The sequence below is a fragment of the Saccopteryx leptura genome, chromosome 8, assembly GCF_036850995.1.
Source record: "Saccopteryx leptura isolate mSacLep1 chromosome 8, mSacLep1_pri_phased_curated, whole genome shotgun sequence".
Taxonomy (NCBI): Eukaryota; Metazoa; Chordata; class Mammalia; order Chiroptera; family Emballonuridae; genus Saccopteryx; species Saccopteryx leptura.
In genome coordinates this window covers 26,870,583-26,893,203 of record NC_089510.1, presented here as the reverse complement: position 1 = coordinate 26,893,203, position 22,621 = coordinate 26,870,583, and the positions used below count along the sequence as shown (strand labels likewise).

The 22,621-nt window shown below is 41.0% G+C and overlaps 1 protein-coding gene and 1 non-coding gene across 3 annotated transcripts in view; one reads left to right on the top strand and one right to left on the bottom strand.

Moving 5' to 3' along the window:
• EPHA6 (EPH receptor A6) overlaps positions 1-22,621 on the bottom strand; it is an 883,820-nt gene that overhangs the window by 98,362 nt on the left and 762,837 nt on the right. The window lies entirely within an intron of this gene.
• On the top strand, positions 14,792-14,867 carry TRNAA-UGC (transfer RNA alanine (anticodon UGC)). The gene has a single exon. It is a non-coding gene; the product is annotated as a tRNA-Ala (tRNA).

Genomic DNA, 22,621 nt, shown 5'->3' with positions numbered 1-22,621 from the left:
ACTGTCTCTCCCCGTTTCCAGCTTCAGAAAAATGAAAAAAAAAAAAAAAAAAGGGTCAGAGCCTGACCAGGAGGTGGTGCAGTGGATAGAGCATTGGACTGGGATGCTGAGGACCCAGGTTCGAGACCCGGAGGTCGCCAGCTTGAGCGTGGGCTCATCTGGCTTGAGCGCGGGTTCACCAGCTTGAGTAAGGGGTTGCTGGCTGGAGCGTGGGATCATAGACATGACCCCATGGTTGCTGGCTTGAGCCCAAGGTCACTGGCTTGAAGCCCAAGGTCACTAGCTTGAGCCCAAGGTCGTTGGCTTGAGAAAGTGGTCACTCACTCTGCTGTAGTCTCCCGGTCAAGGCACATATGAGAAAGCAATCAATGAACAACTAAGGAGACTAAGGAGCCTCAACGAAGATTTGATGCATCTCATCTCTCTCCCTCTCTCCTTCCTGCTTGTCTGTCTCTATCTGTCCCTCTCTCTCTCTCTCTGTCTCTGTCACACACACAAAAAACCCAGAAAGGATAAGAGAAGCAGCCACATGTTGACCACAGTGCTCCTCCCCAAGGCCAGCATAGCACTGCTTGGAAAGGTCTCCCCAAGCCTCCTGTCACTCGAGGGGGAAAGGAGAACCTGGGGGACAACCAGTTATCCCCCGAGCATCGTGGGCCACTTTGTGGGAGCCCCACGGGGACTGCAGGGGAATCTCTGGGGCTCAACCACTGGAAATCTGATTGTCACTGCGAAGGGAGGAGGGGCTGGCAGCAACTAGCACACGGATCTTGACAGATAGAGTTCATGCCAGCAGTGCCGAAGTAGTCATCGCAACCAGTGGCTTTGTTCATCTGCAGAACCAGTAAGGCGTGCACTTTGACCAGGGAAATAGACAAGATGTAGTTATGCCTGACTCTGACTCTCAAGCAGGAGTTTTGGGGGCCCTAGAGCCTGGTTTGCTCCAGGCTCAGGCAAGGAGCTGAATCACAGCCCCCTCTGTCGTGGCGAGTGTCTTCTGTCCACACCTGACTTGAAGGGCTGGTGACAACTCCTGAAAGCAGTGTGGTCCAGCAGCACTTGAGCTGAGAGGGAGGTGGGCAGAGCTGATAGTCCCCAGAGAAAAGACAGGGGCCCTGTCTGGTCAGGAAACATGGGGTACAGGTCAGCTCGAGTTAAGATAACAAAGAGTTTTACCAGGTTTAGAGCTGCTTTTCCTGCTGTGTCTGGGCAGGGAATCTAATTTGTAGCCCTGCTCATTGCTGACTACAGTATTCATCTTGTCTTGTCTGACCAAAGAACGTAAGCGGCACACATGGGAAGCTGTACAGCTCATTCAACGGCCCGTGTGTAAAGCACTTGAAAAGAGAGCACCACCCATTGCTCCTCCTGTCGTCAGAGCAAAACTTATAGCCTCATCTGACCAGGAATTTAGTTCATGCTCTGGGCTGATTGGGGTCCCCACACAACGAGCTGTACAGGCCCTGGGTCCCATCCTGCTACCCTGCTAGGACAGGAAAGCTAATTCATATCTCCATCGGCTACTCAGTAGTACCCAGTCCTAACCAGCTAATAAGCCTGGCCTGGGATTCAGGCAATTGGTCCTATCCTACAGCCTCTCTTGGATAGGGAGCCAAGCTGGTAGTCCTATCCAAACTCACTCAGCATCCCCACCCACCCCTGTTCTCAGAGCTCAGAGGGTTGCTTTGCCCCTAAAAAGACCATAATAGGCTTAGCAGCAAAGTGTTGGCCCGGTGTGTGGATGTCCCAGGTTCGATTCCTAGTCAGGGCACACAGGAGAACTGACCATCTGTTTCTCCACCCCTCCCCCTCTCCCTTCTCTCTCTCTCTGTCTCTATCTTCATCTCCGGCAGCCATGGCTCAGTTGGAGCAATTTGGCCCCGGTGCTGGGGATGGATCCATCACCTCACCTCAAGTGCTAAAGTGGCTTGGTTACTAGCAATGGAGCAACAGCTCCAGATGGGTAGAATATCATCGCATAGGGGGCTTGCTGGGTGAATCCTGGTCCAGGTGCATGCAGAAGTCTGTCTCTGCCTCCCTGCTTTTCATTTAAGAAAAAACAAAACAAAACAAAAACCATAATAATAGGCCCTATCTGCTCAAGGATATTGCCAGCAGACACACCCAGAAACCCAAGCAGAAGACGCATCTCTGACAAAGCAAACCTGGAAACTCTGGAAGAGTAGCTCAGTTACTAAAATGTGGGGATAACAATGTAAGAAATGAAGGATCATGAAAAATCAAGTAAGTATGACACCTCCAAAAGAAGTTAATAAAGTTCTGACCCAAATGAAATGGTGATATATGAACTGTCAAAGAATTTGGAACAATCCTCTTAAGGAAGTTTAGTGAATTATAAGAACAAACAATTATATGAAATTCGGGAAAAAAAATGCATGAATAAAATGAGAAGTTTGATAAGAAATTAGCAATCATCAAACAAAAGAATATTCACATTATAGAAATTTCAGGAGATGAGAAAGAGAAAGAGATAGAAAGTACATTTAAAGCAATAATGATTGAAAACTTCCTAAACCTGGGGAGAGAAATGGACATCAAGATCAATAAAGCTTAAAGGACCCCAAATAATCTGAACTTGAATAGGGCTCCACTACCTAGAAACACATTATAATTAAACTGTCAAAAGTCAAAGGCAAAGAATGAATTGTAAGAGCAGCAAGAGAAAAAAGAGAAGTTATACACAAGAAAACCTTCATAAGACTTTTGGCAGACTTCTCAACGTAAACTTTTCAAGCCAGGAGATAATTGAATGACATATTCAAAATATTGAAATAAATTAACTGTCAATCAAAATTCGGTACACAGAGAAGCTGTCCTTCAGAAATGAATGAGGGATAAACACTTTCCTGAATAAACAAAAGCTGATGAGTTTATTACCACCATACTTACTTAATAAGAAATGCCAAAGGACATGTTTTAAGTGGATGTCAAAAATGTTAATTAACATAAAAACATAAAAAGGCAGTGTAAATTGCACTTTAAATGGTAAATATATAGTTAAAATTAGATTATACAATAGGGTAGTAGTAGTAAGTAATTCACTTACCATTCTAGTTTAAAAGTAAAAAAAAAACCCCAAAATAGTAAATATAACCATACTACAATAATGTTATTAATTACACAATATAAAAAAACATAAATTATAACAACAGTAATCTAAAATCTGAGGGGGAGAAAAAGTAAAAGTTCAATGTTAACATGTTAAGTTGTAACCAGTTTAAAATAGTGTGCTTTAAGTGTAAAATATTTTATGTGAGAGTAATGGTTAACCAGACGACAAAATCCTATAGTAATTACACAAAAGAACATGACAAAGCAGTTGAAGCATATTAATATCAAAAGACATAAAAGCATACACAAAGATAGCAGAACTTTTTTTAAAGAAACAATGAACAACAAATCTATAAAACATATAGAAAACAATAACAAAATGGCTACAATAAATCTTTACCTATTCTATTAATAATTACTTCAAATGTAAACAGATTGAATTCTCCAGTTAAAAGACATTTCGGCTAAATGAATAAAATACAATATCCAGCCATATTTCTGCCTGCAAGAAATTCACTTTAGCCTTAGACTGAGAGTGAAGGAATGAAAAAAGACATTTCAAACAAATGGTAACAGCAACAACAACAATAACAACAAAATAATCAGGAGTAGCTACACAGTTAACTCTCCATATCTGCTATGAACAACTATGCATCAATAAACTGGACTACCTAGAAAAGAAAAAATATAAAAGAATTCCTAGAAATATATAACTTTCTGAGACTAAATCAAGAAGAAATAGAAGGTCTAAATAAACTGCTTATGAGTCTGATTCCCCCACAGCCTAACAAACTGTAGGAATAAGAAATGCTTGAGCAGTAACTTTCTATGCCTGCCAGTCAGACCCTAGCAACCACTAGCCAATTTTCTGTCTTTATGGACTTGCCTGTTCTGCACATGCCATATAAACCAAATCTTACAATATGGGGTCTTCTGTGTCTGGCTTCCTTCAGTTAGAAGCCCGTGCTGTCCAGGTTTATACGTATTGTAGTATGTGTACTGTTTCATTTTTGTGTCAGAATAGTATTGCATGTGTGTATCTACTACATTTTGTTTTTCCATTCATCATTTGATGGACACTTAGTTGTTTCCACCCTTTGGCAATTATGAATACTGCTATTGTAAACATTGTTGTACAAGGTTTGGTTTGGAAATATGTCTTTGGTTCTGTTGGGTTTGGTCTTAGGAGTGGAATCTATTGGTCATATGGTGACTTGATGTTTAAGTTTTTGAGGAACTGCCAAACTGTTTTCTAAAGTGTTTGCACTGTTCGCAATGAACTTTTAAGAAGCCGTGCTTGTCAAGTTCTGATGTAGTATCAAAGATTATCCATGATTATCTGGACAAGCCACTGAAATGCTCCTCTCATGTCCAACTGCACATCTGTGAGGTAGATTTCCGTCACGTGTTTCAGCCTGAACAGAATGCTGCAGCAGATTGAATGCAGAGGGACACATGGGATCCAGCTGTCTTCCATTGAGCCAGACATTTAAATACTGTAGCAGATTGAATGCAGAGGGACACATGGGAATCCAGCTGTCTTCCATTGAGCCAGACATTTAAAAGATTTGCAGAAATGTAAAAACATTTTCTCTACTCACTACATTTTTTGTTTTATATAATATGTTTTTCACACACACACACACACAAATACTTGATATGTAATAGGTTCACTGTTATTGTTAAATGAATAAATAATATATAGAAAGCAAAAAAAACAAAACAAAACAAAACAAAAAACCCCAAACAAAGAAACAAACAAAATAATAAACCAATTACTATTGCAGAGATTGAATAAGTGTTCAAATATCTCCCAGTGGGGTGGGAGGTGGGGAACCCGAGGGTGGGAAAGAAGAAGTACAACTGTCTCTATTTGTAGATGACATGATTTTATGTATAGAAAGTACTAAAGACTCAACCAAAAATACCGTTGGATCAAATCAATGAATTCAGTAAAGTTGCAGGGTACAACATTAAGATATACTAAAAGAATTTTCTGAAAAAGAAATAAATCAACTCCATTTACAATAGCATCAAAAACAATGAAATACTTAGGAACAAATTTAACCAAGAAGGTGAAAAATCTCTACTCAGAAAATCATAAGACATTATGGAAAGGTATCCCGTGTTCATGTATTAGAAGAATTAATATTGTCAAAATGTCAATACTACTAAAAGCCATTTATAGATTCAGTGTGACTCCTATCAAAATTCCAATGGCATTTTTTTTTTACAGAAGCAGGAAAAATACTCTTAAAATTTTCATGGAACCACAAAAGGCCCCTAATAGCTTGAAAACACACACACACACACACACACACACACACACACACACAGTCCTAAAAACAAAAAACTTGACCGAGAACAAAGCAGAAAGCATTACACGCCTGAATTCAAGCTATACTATAAAGCTATGGACATCCAAACAGTATGGCACTGGAATAAAGAAAAATAAATAGACCAATGGAACAGAATCAAGAGCCCAGAAATAAACCCAAGAATATATACTGCTCACAAAAATTAGGGGATATTTCAAAATGAATATGAAGCAATAAAATAAAGAAGGATTTGATTTTTTTTTTATTAAACAAGAACATCAGAAAAGCAAATGACAAGTCAAAGAAAGTTGTTTGATTATGCAAGTGAGATGCAAAACCAACTTTTATTTCATTGGTGAAAATGTACTACACAAAAGGCTGAAAGTCCTGGAGTGTCTGCACGTTCCCTTATGTTCTTTGGTCAGACAAGACAAGATGAATACTGTATGTTCAAGCAATATTTGATAAGGAAGCCAAAAACATTTAATGGAGAAAAGAGTTTTTTCAGTAAACGGTACTGGCATAATTGGATAGCCATAGGTAAAAGAATGAAACTGAACCCCTATCTTACTCCAGCCACAAAAATTAACTCAAAATGGGGTAAAGACTTAAATGTAAGACTTGTAACCTTACATATCAAAGAAGATATATAAACGGCCACCAGGTACGTAAAAAGATGCTCAATATCACTAATCATTAGGTAAATGCCAATTTCAACCAGAATGAGATATCACATCACACTTGTTAAAATGGCCATCATCAGAGACAAGAGAATGAATGCCGGCATGGATGTGGAGAGATGGGAACCCCTGTGCACTGTTGGTGAGACGAAATTGGTGCAGCCACTATAGAAAACAGTATGGAGGAGTTTCAGAAATTAAAACTACAACTGTCATTTGATCCAGCAATTCCACTTGTGGCAATATATTCAAAGGAAATGAAAACACTAATTTATAAAGATATATGCACCCCCATGTTCATAGCAATATTATTTCCAATAGTCAAAACATGGAAACAACTTAAATGTCCATTTATACATGAACGGGTAAAAAAGTTGTTATATATACAGTGGTGGGACTCAGCCGATTTGCACAGGTTCAGCAGAACTAATATCTAATATTTTGTTGATTTTGGTGAACCGTTTGTTAAAATGACTTATAATCAGGGTTCTCTCTAACGTGAAAGCATGGGGAGCTGTCCAAAATGGAAATCACAAACTTCTATTCCTTACTCTTTTTTAACATTCATCTGCACAACAGCATATTCTTTTTATTTTTTTAATAATTTTATTTATTTATTTTTTTGATGGAGTGACATCAGTAAATCAAGATACATATATTCAAAGATAACATGTCCAGGTTATCTTGTCGTTCAATTATGTTGCATACCCATCACCCAAAGTCAGATTGTCCTCTGTCACCTTCTATCTAGTTCTCTTTGTGCCCCTCCCCCTCCCCCTTCCCTCTCCCTCTCCCCCCTCCCCCGGTAACCACCACACTCTTATCAATGTCTCTTGGTCTCACTTTTAGGTCCCATCTATGTATGGAATAATGCAGTTCCTGTTTTTTTCTGATTTACTTATTTCACTCCGTATAATGTTATCAAGATCCCACCATTTTGCTATAAATGGTCCGATGTCATCATTTCTTATGGCTGAGTAGTATTCCATAGTGTATATGTGCCACATCTTCTTTATCCAGCCATCTATTGACGGACTTTTTGGTTGTTTCCATGTCCTGGCCACTGTGAACAATGCTGCAATGAACATGGGGCTGCATGTGTCTTTACGAATCAATGTTTCTGAGTTTTTGGGGTATATACCCAGTAGAGGGATTGCTGGGTCATAAGGTAACAACAGCATATTCTAAGTGCCCATTGTAATGTTCATTCTGTCCATAGATGAAAAAAATTGCAAGAAGCAATATGGAAATATCTTAAATAACAGTTTTATTGTTTTTTTTGGTCAGGTATTATTTAGTATTTTTTCTTTAGTATTTAAAAACTCTTATAGCATAATCTAGTTTTGTGTATCTCTTTTCATGGTTCTTATTTAAGTATTATCTGCATGAAATAATAAACTACCTTTTGGTATATCATTTTTTTATACTTAAAATGGTCATTAGGGCAGAGAACCAGTTATTAAATTATTTGATTCCCACCACTCTGTGTGTGTTTATATAGATAATGTTTCTATTTCGGTATATTTATATTAATATACATACACAATAAAATAGTTTTTAGTCATAAAAATACAAGGAAACCTTACCATTTGTGACAATATGGATGATGTCAGACAGAGAAAAACAAATACTGTATAATGTAATTTATCTGTGGTGTCCCAGTAGAGCCCGAGCTCTACTCCGACCAGGCATCCCCTCTTCGACTTCGCCATGCAGTGGGACACTCTAGTTTAACAGCAGGGCTGGCAGCCTCTTCAAGACTACCCTTGAGGCGGCTGTGAGGATTCTACTTACTGGTACCGAGACCAATCACCATCAGAGGAAAGACACACAACCGACACACAAGTTAGTTGCAAGAATCACACAGGCAGTTTATTACTCACAGGCCCTATGGCAGCGTGCCTGGGTATAGCTTAATGGGGCCCCGTTGTTGTGTTCCTCTTTGCTGTTCTCGGTCAGAGCTGCACGAAGACTGAGCCACATTCAACATTGGAGTCTGGACGACTGACTGCGGGGGTGGGGGGGGGTGGGGGGTGAGTGGGAGGGGCTCGGCTTTAGTACCCTTTCTGGCCTACGCTTCTAACAGGTGTTAATCTACGGGATTATCACATCAAGCCACTTTTATGGAGTTCCTAGCAGGGAGCTCTTTTTATCTACATATTGTTTCCCACACACACTGACTGGGCCCTGTGCAGAGGGCATGGCCTTGCCTATCACCTCTCTACACAGGAGGTTAGTTCTTGCTCAGAGGGCATAGTCTTATTCATTTGCCTTAATCTTAATGGCTTTTAATATTATATCCTGACTTATTTCTATATATTTTCTATATTTGTATATATTTGATTACTATAACATTATATTACTGTAACATGTGGAATCTTAAAAAACAAACAAACAAAAAAAGAACTAACTGATAGAGTTCAGGTTGTGGTTACCGTAAGTGGGGGGTGGGAAGAGGGAGGTTTTGGAGGGAGGTAGTCAAAAGGTACAAATTTCTAGTTATAAGATATATAAGTACTAGGGATGCAATAATGTACAACATGATGACTGTAGCTAACCCTGCTATATGATATATAGGAAGGTTGTTAAGAAAATAAATCTTAACAGTTATCACAAGGAAAAATTTCCCCCCTTTTCTTTCTTTTTTCTTTATGGTATCTATAGAAGAATATAGATGTTAGCTGAAGCTATTGTGGTTAACATTTCACAATATATAAAAATCAAACCATCGTGCTATATGCCTTAAACTTATACAGTGATGTATGCCAATTATTTCTCAATAAAACAGTAAAAAAATAGAAATCTGGGGTCAGTGGGAAGATTAGATGGTTATAGAATTTTGTTTGAAGAACTTGTACTCTTTTAGCTCTAGATTTGGGTAGTTGTGCCCTCTTTGAAGAACAAATGTGAGAATACTAGATCTTTTTTACCATTTTCAATATGCTAATATGTCTGTCTCTTTTTTTTTTGCCAGTAAATGTCTTCATTTTAATGTAAGTCGTGTGGTCGTCACCTTGTCAATCTTTCTAAAAACTTTAAAATATTTCAGACACCAAAGTCACATAAAGACTAATACAGTGACCACTCATGTATCCACCACTTGGCTTTTATACAGTGGAAGCCCTAGGGTTCCTCCCATCTCCTGGTACCTACTTCTCTGAACTCGGAGTTGATCATTTTCATGCATTCCTGTTTTGTATTTTCCTCAGAGTCATTCAGTCAGAGACGAGAAGGTTGGCATCTTTACACCTCTGCCCCTGCTAGTTAATGGTTCAAGGCTGTCCCTAGGGGAGTGGAAATGACAAGTTGCTCTCCAGCTCTTCCTGGCAGAGAAGGTGGCTGCCGGGAGTCTTTTTTTTTTTTTTTTTTTACAGAGGCAGAGATAGACAGGGATAGACAGACAGGAAGGGAGAGAAATGAGAAGCATCAATCATTAGTTTTTCATTGCGCGTTGCGACTTCTTAGTTGTTCATTGATTGCTTTCTCATATGTGCCTGACCGCGGGGCTTCAGCAGACCAAGTAACCCCCTGCTGGAGCCAGCGACCTTAGGTCCAAGCTGGTGAGCTTTTTGCTCAAGCCAGATGAGCACGCGCTCAGGCTGGCGACCTCGGGGTCTCGAACCTGGGTCCTTCCGCATCCCAGTCCGAAGCTTTATCCACGGCGCCACCACCTGGTCAGGCGGTGCCAGGAGTCTTGGGGAAGCCTGTGATGAAGGCGCAGGGACTGGGGTGGCTGCCGGGAGTCTTGGGGAAGCCTGTGATGGAGGCGCAGGGACTGGGGTGGCTGCCGGGAGTCTTGGGGAAGCCTGTGATGGAGGCGCAGGGACTGGGGTGGATGCCGGAGTCTTGGGGAAGCCTGTGATGGAGGCGCAGGGACTGGGGTGGATGCCGGAGTCTCGGGGAAGCCTGTGATGAAGGCGCAGGGACTGGGGTGGATGCCGGGGTCTTGGGGAAGCCTGTGATGAAGGCGCAGGGACTGGGGTGGATGCGGGAGTCTCGGGGAAGCCTGTGATGAAGGCGCAGGGACTGGGGTGGATGCTGGGAGTCTTGGGGAAGCCTGTGATGAAGGCGCAGGGACTGGGGTGGATGCCGGAGTCTCGGGGAAGCCTGTGATGAAGGCGCAGGGACTGGGGTGGATGCCGGGAGTCTTTGGGAAGCCTGTGATGAAGGCGCAGGGACTGGGGTGGATGCCGGAGTCTCGGGGAAGCCTGTGATGAAGGCGCAGGGACTGGGGTAGATGCCGGGAGTCTTGGGGAAGCCTGTGATGAAGGCGCAGGGACTGGGGTGGATGCGGGAGTCTTGGGGAAGCCTGTGATGAAGGCGCAGGGACTGGGGTGGATGCTGGGAGTCTTGGGGAAGCCTGTGATGAAGGCGCAGGGACTGGGGTGGATGCTGGGGTCTCGAGGAAGCCTGTGATGAAGGCGCAGGGACTGGGGTGGGTGCCGGGAGTCTTGGGGAAGCCTGTGATGAAGGCGCAGGGACTGGGGCGGATGCGGGAGTCTTGGGGAAGCCTGTGATGAAGGCGCAGGGACTGGGGTGGATGCTGGGGTCTCGGGGAAGCCTGTGATGAAGGCGCAGGGACTGGGGTGGGTGCCGGAGTCTTGGGGAAGCCTGTGATGAAGGCGCAGGGACTGGCCGCTGGAGTAAGCATATTGGGAGCCCGTGTCCTTAAAAATGGTACAGGGAGATGACAAACACGGGAGCACTCTCTCAATACGGGCACCACGTCCCCTCATGGGGATACACCACACTTCACCTATTTTCTTGTTGGTGGATATTGAATTCAAGTATAAATTTACTCTAGTTTTTAACAGTAGATGTTAAGAGTAGGCCATAAAAACAGGCATCTTTAAGCATTCCCTAAAGATTTATTTTATGTGGCACTTTAAAAAATAATGTCCCTATAAAGTTCTCTGAGAAATCAGCCGGAGGGCGGAAGACTGTTTATTCTGGATTGTTAGAGATGAAGTGAGCTGGAGATGAGCTAGCACTCCTTGTCCCAGAGGGCAGCTTTCTTGTTTGTTTTTTTTGATGCTTTAATTTGGATGTTGCAGGTGAGAGCTCCTAGCGGCTGGGCCGCAGGGCCAGGGCCGGGGTCCTGGCCTCCTAAGAGACCCTCATCAAAGAAGAACCTTCCATTTCCTAAAGTCCTTTCAAGCCCTTTTTAACCTTCTATCGTATATCTTGTTTTATTCTAGGTTTTTTATGTTTTAAAACATGTTTCATCATTATTGTCTTTTTTTTCTTCACTGGTTTAATTATTATTTATTTTTTTAAATTTTTCTTTCTTTCTTTCTTTCTTTCTTTCTTTCTTTCTTTCTTTCCTTCTTTCTTTCTTTCTCTCTCTCTCTCTCTCTCTCTCTCTCTCTCTTTCTTTCTTTCTTTCTTTCTTTCTTTCTTTCTTTCTTTCTTTCTTTCTTTCTTTCTTCTTTTTTTCATTTTTTTTTCTGAAGCTGGAAACGGGGAGAGACAGTCAGACAGACTCCCGCATGCGCCCGACCGGGATCCACCCGGCACGCCCACCAGGGGCGACACTCTGCCCACCAGGGGGCGATGCTCTGCCCCTCCGGGGCGTCACTCTGCCGCGACCAGAGCCACTCCAGCGCCTGGGGCAGAGGCCAAGGAGCCATCCCCAGCGCCCGGGCCATCTTTGAGCCAATGGAGCCTCGGCTGCGGGAGGGGAAGAGAGAGACAGAGAGGAAGGGGGGGGGGTGGAGAAGCAGATGGGCGCTTCTCCTGTGTGCCCTGGCCAGGAATCAAACCCGGTCCCCGGCACGCCAGGCCGACGCTCTACCGCTGAGCCAACCAGCCAGGGCTGTTTTTCTTTTTTTAAAGTGGGCATCAGGAGATATGTGCAGAAAGGTACAGGCTGACTGCCCGAGCCCAAAGGGAAAGGGGCCTAATACCTGTTTCTCTTTCTTCATCTCCTTCCTTTCTCCACTTGCTCAGCTGCTAGATTTTGAGATGCTAAAATGATCTCTGACTCCTATTCGAGTTCCACATGGTCTCCAGGACTTAAAGAGACTCTCTCTGGGATAAGCTGGCATCCTAAATCCAACATAAACAATGCTTTTGACATTTTGACATACACTGGGGGGAAGTAGTTTCCCACCCGAAGAGCAAAGTACTTTTCACAGATCTGCCCCAGGAGCAGTCTCAGAGCACTGCAGCCTTTGTGTGTGCCTCTCGCACACTGTGTGTACAAAGACTCTGAGGACATCCCTGAGAGGAAAGCCAACTGTGCAGGCTTCCAATTTGTGTAAGCCCAAGAGAAAATTTTAAAGAATGTGATTTGATAGTATGCTTAAGGAGGACTCCTAAAATGAAAGCAAATCTCACAAGAACTTTAATTTTAGATTTTTTTTTTTACTCAAATGTTAGGATTTCCCTTGCAATGGCCTGGCTTAAGAGTAACTAACCAACATAAAAATAAATAACCACCACAGAAAACACAAACTAGCCTGACCAGGTGGTGACGCAGTGGATAGAGTGTAGGACAGGGATGCGGAGGACCCAGGTTTGAGACCCCAAAGTCGCCAACTTGAACATGGGCTCATCTGGTTTGAGCAAGGCTCACCAGCATGAGCCTAAGGTTGCTGGCTTGAGCAAAGAGTCAGTCAGTCTGCTGTAGCCCCTGGTCAAGGCACATATGAGAAATAAATCAATGAACAACTAAGGAACTGCCACGAACAGTTGATGTTTCTCATCCCTCTCCCTCCTGTCTGTCTGTCCATGTCTGTCTCTCTCTCTGACTCTGTCTCTGCCACAAAAACAAACAAACAAACAAACAAACACAAACTAATCCCTTTTCAAGGAAAATTTTATGCCTCTCCCAGTTTTCAGTTCTTAATTAGTTGATTAGTATTATGGAGTAAATATCTGTATCCTTCCAAAATTCACATGTTAAAGCCTTAATCCTCAAAGGGATGGTATTTAGATATCAAGTTATACTACAAGGCCATTGTACTCGAAACAGCTTGGGACTGGCATAAGAACAGGCCTATAGATTAATGTAACAGAACAGCGAACCCAGAAATAAACCCACACCTTTATGAACAATTGATATTTGACAAAGGAGGTAATAGCATACAATGGAGTAAAGACATCTCTTTAACAAATGGTGTTGGGAAAATTGGACAACTACCTGCAAAAAAATGAAACTAGACTACCAACTTACACCATTCACAAAAATGAACTCAAAATGGATAAAAGACTTAAATGTAAATCGTGAAACCATAAGCATCCTAGAGGAAAACATAGGCAGTAAGCTCTCCAACATAACTCACAACAATATATTTGCTGATTTATCTCCACAGGCAAGGGAAATAAAGGACAGGATAAACAAATGGGACTATATCAAACTAAAAAGCTTTTGCACAGCTAAGGACAATATGAACAAAATAAAAAGACAAACCACACAATGGGAGAACATATTCAACAATGCGTCAGATAAGGGGTCAATAACCAAAATTTATAAAGAACTTGTAAAACTCAACACCAGGAAGACAAACAATCCAATCCAAAAATGGGCAAAAGAAATGAATAGACACTTCTCCAAAGAGGACATATAGATGACCAATAAGCAGATGAAAAAATGCTCAACATCACTAATCATTAGAGAAATGCAAATTAAAACCACAATGAGATATCACCTCACACCAGTCAGAATGGCGCTCATTAACAAAACAACACAGAATAAGTGCTGGCGAGGATGTGGAGAAAAGGGAACCTTCCTGCACTGCTGGTGGGAATGCAGACTGGTGCAGCCACTGTGGAAAACAGTATGGAGATTCCTCAAAAAATTAAAAATGAAACTGCCTTTTGACCCAGCCATCCCACTTTTAGGAATATATTACAAGAACACCACATTAGTGATTCAAAAGAAGAAATGCTCCCCCATGTTTATGGCAGCATTGTTTACAATAGCCAAGATCTGGAAACAGCCCAAGTGTCTGTCAGTGGATGAGTGGCTTAAAAATCAGTGGTACATATATACAATGGAATATTATGGGGCCATGAAAAAGAAGGAAATCTTACCTTTTGTGACAACATGGAAAGACCTGGAAACTATTATGTTAAGTGAAATAAGCCAGGCAGAAAAAGGAAAATATCATGACCTCACTCATTTGAGGAATCCAATGAACAATGTGAACTGAGGAACGGAATAGAGATAGAGGAGGGATCAAAGGGTCCAGAGTGAAAGTGGACAGAGGGAGAGGGGATGATAGGATGGGATGAAAGCAGAAAAGTAAATCCTGGAGGGAAGGGGGTAGGGCGTTGTGGGGAGGGGGGCAAGGGGGATGATGTAAGGAACATGGGGGAGGGAGGATGCATTTGGGAAACACTAGAATCTATGTAAACACAATAAATTAAAATAAAAAAGAAGTACAGTCTTTGGTGGGTGATTAGGTATAGATGAAGTCAGTGGTGGGATTCAGCCGATTCACACCAGTTCGGCCGAACCAATACCTAATTTTTTTGTTGAGTTTGGTGAACCGGTTGTTAAAATGGCATTTGTAATCAGGGTTCTCTCTAAGGTAGGTGCCTGGGCAGCTGCCAAATGTGAAAATCACAAATTAACATTCCTTACTCTTTTTTAACATTCATCATTTTCTAATATTTATTTGCATAACAGCGAATTCTAAGTGCCTATAGCAATGTTCATTTCATATACAGGTGAAAAAAATTGCAAATGAGGATGCCAATCAAGAAGTAATATGGGCCCTGGCCAGTTGGCTCAGTGGTAGAGTGTCGGCCTTGCGTGCAGAAGTCCTGGGTTCGATTCCCAGCCAGGGCACACAGGAGAAGCGCCCATCTGCTTCTCCACTCATCCCCCTCTCCTTCCTCTCTGTCTCTCTCTTCTCCTCCCGCAGCCAAGGCTCCATTGGAGCAAAGATGGCCCGGGCGCTGGGGATGGCTCCTTGGCCTCTGCCTCAGGCGCTAGAATGGCTCTGGTCACAACAGAGCGACGCCCTGGATGGGCAGAGCATCGCCCCCTGGTGGGCGTGCCGGGTGGATCCTGGTCAGGCGCGTGCAGTTGTCTGTCTGACTGTCTCCCCGTTTCCAGCTTCAGAAAAGTACAAAAAAAAAAAAAGCAATATGAAAATATCTTAAATAATAGTTTTGTTGTTTTTTGTCAGATATTATTTAATATTTTTTATTAATATTAAAAAACTTTCTTATAATATAATCTAGTTTTGTGTACCTCTTATTGTTTTTATTTAAGTATCATATGCATAAAATAATAAATTACCTTTCAGTATATCTTTTTTTTTTATACTTAGAATGGATATTAGGACAGAGAACCGGTTGTTAAATCATTTGAATCCCACCACTAGATGAAGTCATGAGGGTGGGGAGCCCATGATGTGGTTAGTACCCTTATAGCAAAAGAAGAGACAAGAGCTCTGTTTCAACCACATAAAGACACAGTGACAGGGAGGCTGTCTGCAAGCCAGGTAGAAAGCCCCTCTAGGGAACAGTATAATAGTCCAACTAATGGTGGCCCTCCAGCTTCCAGAACTGTAAGAAATAAACCACTGCCATTTAAGCCATCCAGTCTATGGCATTTTTTTTTAATGGAAGCTGAAGCTGACTAAGAATTAGGTTGAAAAAATTCCTAATAGGTGCTTTAGATTGGATGTCCACAAACTTGATTATATGACTATTGGGCAAATAAGTTATAAAATTTGTGTTATTTGGTTTTGCTCACTTTGTTAAAAATGGTGCTGCCCACGTGAATGGCTATTGCCAGGTGATACAGTTAATTACCTTCATGCTTGGGAAGGGGCTTGGCTGTGCTAATGTGTGTTGGAGGAGGGCATTGTCCCACCCAAAGGTTTTAAAAGGAGGAGGAGCTAGGAGGCCATTTTGGAGGAGGAGGAGACCATGTTGTTCCAGGGGAGAGAGGCCACATGGTTGGTGGGAGAGGAGGCAGGCAGCCAAGATGGAGGCCTGCAGAGAGGAGGAGATGGGGAACAAAGGTAAATAAGAGTGATGGGGCATTTGATTCTAGGAAAACCAGAAAGATTCTCCTGGTTGTGAGGAGACATATGAGTGGGTTTTGGTGCCCCATGTGTTTGTTTTTTACTTGTTGACTGGTATGAGTTTAGAATAAAAGGCTATGGCCCGCCACTTCTTGGCTCCATTGTTTCATTACGACCTGCCCGAATTAAATGGGAACCTGCACGGGCCAGGTGGCTGTGATGGTGACCGTGGCTACTGGCCATACAAGGCCTTAAAATTATAGAATTTGCAGCTTGAAAACCAAAGTTTTGTGAATTACAGAGTGTCTCAATAATTGTGCCTCATGTCTCAGAAACTTCAATGTTCTAGAAAATTTCCTGAGGATTTGAAACTAGTGAAGGCGCACTTGAACTATGTTAATATATTTCTTAAAATGAACATGGGGGCTAGAGACACCTGCAAGTAAGCTGACCAACATTAGGGAGCGCAGTATTAACTGTAACTCTTTTCTCTCTGTGCTTCTTCTGATAATGCCAAAAAAAATACCTGTATCAATATTTTCCATTCATATGAAAAATGCAGTGAATAGTGTGAGGACTCAGAAAGAGACCGGCAGTGCTTTGGCACCATGCAAAGAGATCTGCTTCCTGGATTTCTAAAGACAGCAGGGAATGTGTATGTTCTGCTTTATTATAGGAAGCAACTCACCTTAGAAATACAGTGAAACAGACTTCAAGTAAAGTGAACTTTGAGCACATGTACAGATGCAAATGACAAGATGGAGAAAGGAGCCATTGAAAACTGGAAGAAGTAAGATTAGAACACAATGAATGTTTTGGATAACTTTTTACAAATTTTTACTGAGGGAAAAACTGGGATTTAATATTAGGATGTCATTTTCTTGTATGCTGAGTAGACCTATGGTTAACTTAATATATGGCAAAATATATTTTGTTTTGTTTTCATAACATATAGGTTCAGGCTATTTTAAATAATCCCTTTGTCATCCCAACAAGTCCAGAACTGAGGAAGACTCTCCAGGTATTGTCATCCGTGGAGACCTTTACTGGCAGCCCCTCTCTGACTAGGATGGTGAAGATTCTGGACAGGGCTGGCAAGATCAGGCAGGGAGTATACCTTACAGAATGCTGTTTTAATGGGACGTATTTCTGCCACATTGTGCCATATTCATGTTTCATTTTCGTTTTTTTCTTGTTTATCTCTTGTAAGTTGTAGCCTACTTTACTTATCCTCTCTCTCTCTCTCTCTCTCTCTTGTTTTATCTTGCGTTCTAGGCAAGCTAAATTCAAGCTATGTACAGTAAGGGACAAGGGACTTCCAAGTCTGGTCCCAACGCCTGTTCAATGACAAAGTTCAGCTTGGGCTGTACTGCATTTCCTGCCAGTGGGGGTGGGGGGCACTGCTACAATTTAGAGTGTAGAGGAAGAGGAGGAGTTTTTGATTCTTTGATTGTACAATCTAAAGCATAATCTGTGGCAATGTAGGAAAGTAATTTAGAATTGTTTTATTCAAAATTAATTCACCTAGTCTCATATCCAAAATAAATTTAGGAAAACCTATCCATAAAATAAGTACCACTTCTTTTTCAAAGGAGTGCCTGCAATTGCTGTTATTATTTCTGGTAATTTTTTTAATATAGAAAAAATTCACTGCAGTAGCATATTTTAATATTCTTTTCAGGTTTAATCCTGGACTGCTTCTGTCTTCATTAATTAAGGATTAATTCAGTTGCTGGGTTTTTATCTTTCCTTTTCCTTCTTATGTGTATTAATTAGATATAAGCTATTAAGCCCAAATCTGTAGAATCTCTCCTTGCTTTAAATCTCCTCCTAAAATCATGACTGTCTTCTTGCCCTCTGAGACATCTTAATGTTCTCTTAAATATTCTCAAACTATGACTTTCACTGATATGCAAGAAAACTTAGCATTGGCCCTTAAAAAATGTCAGTAAATAGTCTGCATGTTTTATTTTCTTTTCCATTAAGTTTCTCTCTACTTCTGTCTTTTACCTGATTTGTTTTAAACACACATAACATTCATTTATTTTAAAGTTTCTTTTTCTTATTTTACATTTGATATTTTCATTAAGATTATGTTTATACTTATATATCTTGAATTTTAGAGGTGAAACAGTGAGTAAATCTTTTTAAAGTCCAGTTTTGGAATCCCAATTTATATCTCAGAAGCTCTTCAGATAAATATTAGAAAATCAGTCAGTTTGATCCTCTCCCTTCTTATGAGAAAACAGTTCAGAGCTATTAGGCTTTAATAAACAACACATAAGTAAAATCCTAATAGATCAGAGCTCATTAATATGTACACCCTTCGGGGTCCCCAAACTTTTTACACAGGGGGCCAGTTCAATGTCTCTCAGACCGTTGGAGGGCCGCCACATACAGTGCTCCTCTCACTGACCACCAATGAAAGAGGTGCCCCTTCCGGAAGTGCGGTGGGGGCCGGATAAATGGCCTCAGGGGGCCGCATGTGGCCCGCGGGCCCGTAGTTTGGGGACGCCTGAAACTAAGAAAAACTGTCGATCTTCCTTGATTTTCAGAATCTTTTCAAATATCCTGTCCCATTCATTCACCACGAGGGGGTGTTCAGTACAAATGCATCATGACCATTTTGTGATGGCATTATTTGATGATGATTTCATGAAGGCTTTATTTTGTTTTCTTTTTTATGTTTCTATGTCTTTTTTTTTCTCAGCATAAGTAGTTTTTATAAAGTGATCCTAAGAATACTGTAAATTCTAATTTTGAGTGTGGAGAGTGAATTTCACTTTAGAACCAAAAGAGATGTTCTAGGTCAATCCTCTAGAAAGTACAATTCTAGCAGTTTCTTTTATTTCCCATAAAGAATATTGAAGTTCAATTCAAAACCTAATCATTTACAAACAACCTGAAACCTCATCAATTTTTAGAAACTTTGGAGTTATTAAACATGCAATGGTGTAACTTGTATGTATGTATGTATTTGTTTATTTGAGAGGAGGGGAAATAGAGAGACAGACTCCTGCCTGTGCCCTGACCAGGATCCACCAGGCAAACCCTTTCTGGAGTCAACACTCAGACCAACTGAGCAATTCTCAGTGCCCAGCTGATGCTCGAACCAATCAGGCCCCTGGCTGCAAGAGGGAAAGAGAGAGAGAATGGGTAGAGGCAGGGGAAAAGAAGCAGATGGTTGCTTCTCATGTGTGCTCTGACTGGGGATTAAACCTGGGACGTCCACATGCTGAGCCAACACTCTATCCACTGAGCCAACCAGCCAGGCTGTGATTTGTATTTATACGTAATTGTTTTACGACAGATAAAATTCAGAACCTGGGGCAACTAAATGACTACTCTTGGAGACAAGTTGTTTCTATTTTGGCCACAATTAAGCTATAGTTAATTCAGAGTACAAAGTATTTTCAAAATAAGTGCCCAGAGAAGAGAAAGCATACATTTCTATATCAGTCAAAATTGGAGACAGATGATTATCACTGATTTTTAAAAAAGATATCTTAAAGAGAAGAAACTGCAAGAATGTAGCAAAGTGAAAATGACCAAATCTCTCACAACAAATTTGAAACCAGAAAAAAAATTAACATCAGGGCTAATAATTTTATTCTTCAGTATTAAGCAGGATTTTACATTGAAAACTCACTTCTACAATAAACTGCAAACAAAATATATACTTGGGTCACATGGAGTATATATTTGAAGAGTAATGTTAGAGAAGTTACGCATTTTTGTTGTCTGGTGTGTTCTCTTATAAGAGTAACTACGACAACTCTAACTTCCCTTTCGTTCTCTCCCATCCTCCACCCCAGTATTGACAAAATAGGACCCGCTTGTGACTTCTCTCTTATTGAGTGATGTGTAAGGCTGGAGGAGGAAATGACTGGGTGTGTGTCTAGACTGTATTAGAGCAGTTAATCAAAGTGGGACTCTTAGATAACCCGCTTCACAATCAACTGAGAATTTATTAAATCATACCCTGCAGATCACACCTTGCCACTCTCCTTCCCCCTTCCTTCCGAACACAAATGATCTCAGGCTGGAAGCTGGGACTCTGCATTTTCAATAAGTGTCTTAGGTGATTCTAATGTGCTCATTTCAATAGTGGCTATAATCCATACTTTAGCTTATTGTCTTAAATTATTCTGATATAATTTCTGCAGAGAGTCAACAGTATTATTATTATATCTAGTAAAGATGTGGAAATTGAGGCACAGGGATTTAAAATGAAAAAACCATGTATATTCACTGAATTATGGCCAAGCTAAGATTAAAAAACATACAGCTCCAAATTTATAATCCACTGTTTTTTCTACCGTATTATATATATATATATATCTGTCCCCAGTCAGAGCACACATGAGAAGCATATGATATAGATCATATGATATATATATCATATTTTCTTCATTACTTAATGATTCCATATTCATATTGGGCCATGATATGCCTTGCTTATGAAACTCTGTGGAGGGAGGGATGAAGATGAGGATATAATAGCTTGCACTTGGATATGTTAGGTATTACTTTATGTAAGAGTACAACTTGGCTCTGTTGAATTTAGGCCTCTTTTTCAGTAGCAATTGTTTTTTAAAAGCAAATGTATTTACAGCTTAACTAAGAACAATGACCAGAAAATTTTTCTCAGAAAGAAGAAATTGTAGCCTTTATAAAAATACATTACAAATACTTAAATAAAAAATGTTGTCTTCCTTTAAAGAGATTTTACTTTTATAGCATATATGAAAAACAAACTTTTGAACTACTAAAAAAAAAAAAGAAAGGCAATGATTTAGTTTCTATAAAAAGAAGAGAACTAAGGATCAGAATGTGTTAGAACCTAAAATATGCAATATATATATATAGACAAAAGTAATCTAGAGAACATTATCGTTATGTATAATTCACTTAGCAGTTGTCTATTTGTGACACATATCATACACTTATTAAGAGCATGGTTAAACAACTACATAATGTGCATGTTCATATAATAACACTCTGTTCTTATTGAAAGTTTAAAGAAACAAAACTAGGTACAGTAAAACTTTGTGTGTTAATGTTAACTGGAATGGGTCATGATATGAATATATGACAATATTGATGGATCATGGACACATTCAGAGCTGTCCTTGAAGAGAGAGGGAGAGTTTAGGAAAACTTCTCTGCAACCACCTTCTCAGGGAATTCTCTTGCTTTCTTGTAATGAACTATGGCTGCAATGCTTGCCCTGTGAAAATGTCATTGGTAAGTAGCTAGCATAAACCAACTATGGGATAACCAGCTGAGAAAATAGAGTAAATGGGGGAAAAATGTTTATTTCTTAACAAGAATGCTGATAAATTGTTATAATATTTGAAATTCAATTTTGTGTCTCTTAAAATTCTGTAGTGCTTTTTCTAGCTTTCAATCTCAGGCTTGGAAAAGTTGATGATTGAGGGGCTTATTAATAAGCCCTGGAGTAGCAATGAGAGCTAGGTACTGAATTTGAAACTCTTTGGAAGAATAAGAGGTTCTCTGAAATTTTGTCCAAAATCCCATTTAAAAATCTATAATAGTAATGTTCATTTCCTTAATCTCCTTATCTTTCATTTAAAAATAAATGTTGCCCGATAATCATACGATATGAAAGATGGTGGCAGGGTAAGTGAAAGCTACATGTACCTCTTCCTAGGACAGAACTGAAATTATATCTAAATTATAGAACAGTCTGTTGAATAACCAATTGAAGAATAGCTGAAGAGAAATCTTATAACCAATGATTTACAGAAGAAGCCACATCAATACTGGTAGGAAGGGTGGAGATGCTATAGGCTGGACCTGCTCTTCTGGGCAGTAGCTAAGGTTCTAGAGAAATAGCTCAGCTACAAGGATTCCCCCTGAGAAGCCTGGGTCTTAATCCCAAGCTGGGCTTTCCAGCCTAGAGTACCAGAGCCAGAAAGAGGTGACCACATAACATCTGGCTGTGAAAAGCAGAGGGGTTTCCGTTCACCAGGGATGGACAGAAATCTGCCTAGAGACACAGGTGCCCTCTAAAAGGGTCAAGACATAAAATTTCATTCACAGCCACTCACCCTGGGCTCTGGTGGAGGGAGAGCAAAGTGAACCAGAGTCACAGGAGGAGAGTGAGATTTATGGCTCTGTCAAGACTGCTGAAAGGACAGACACCAGGAGTCCTGTGCTAAGTCATTCTCCCATACCACAGACACCATCTTTCTTAGAGCACTCCCTTCTGTGAGGCATCTCCCTGGGAGGAAACAATAGCCCTAAACTCTGTGCCCCCATTGCTCCACCCTGTGGAGCCACCACACTGCTGAGGAGTCAGTGGCCTTGGCCAGAGTGGAGAGGTCTGGGCAGACTCAGAGGTTGTCAGTGACTGAGCTGTGTGGCTTCAGAACGGGAGCTATTTCCTCTCCCCTTTCTCATGAACCTGATTGGTGCTTCCCCCTCACAGGAAATCCAATACACTCACCCTTTGGGCTTCTGGCAGACCTACCCCCTAGCTTCTAGTAGCTCTACCCTGCAGAGGTCAAAACAATATCCAGGAAAAATTGAGTTGGGTGGC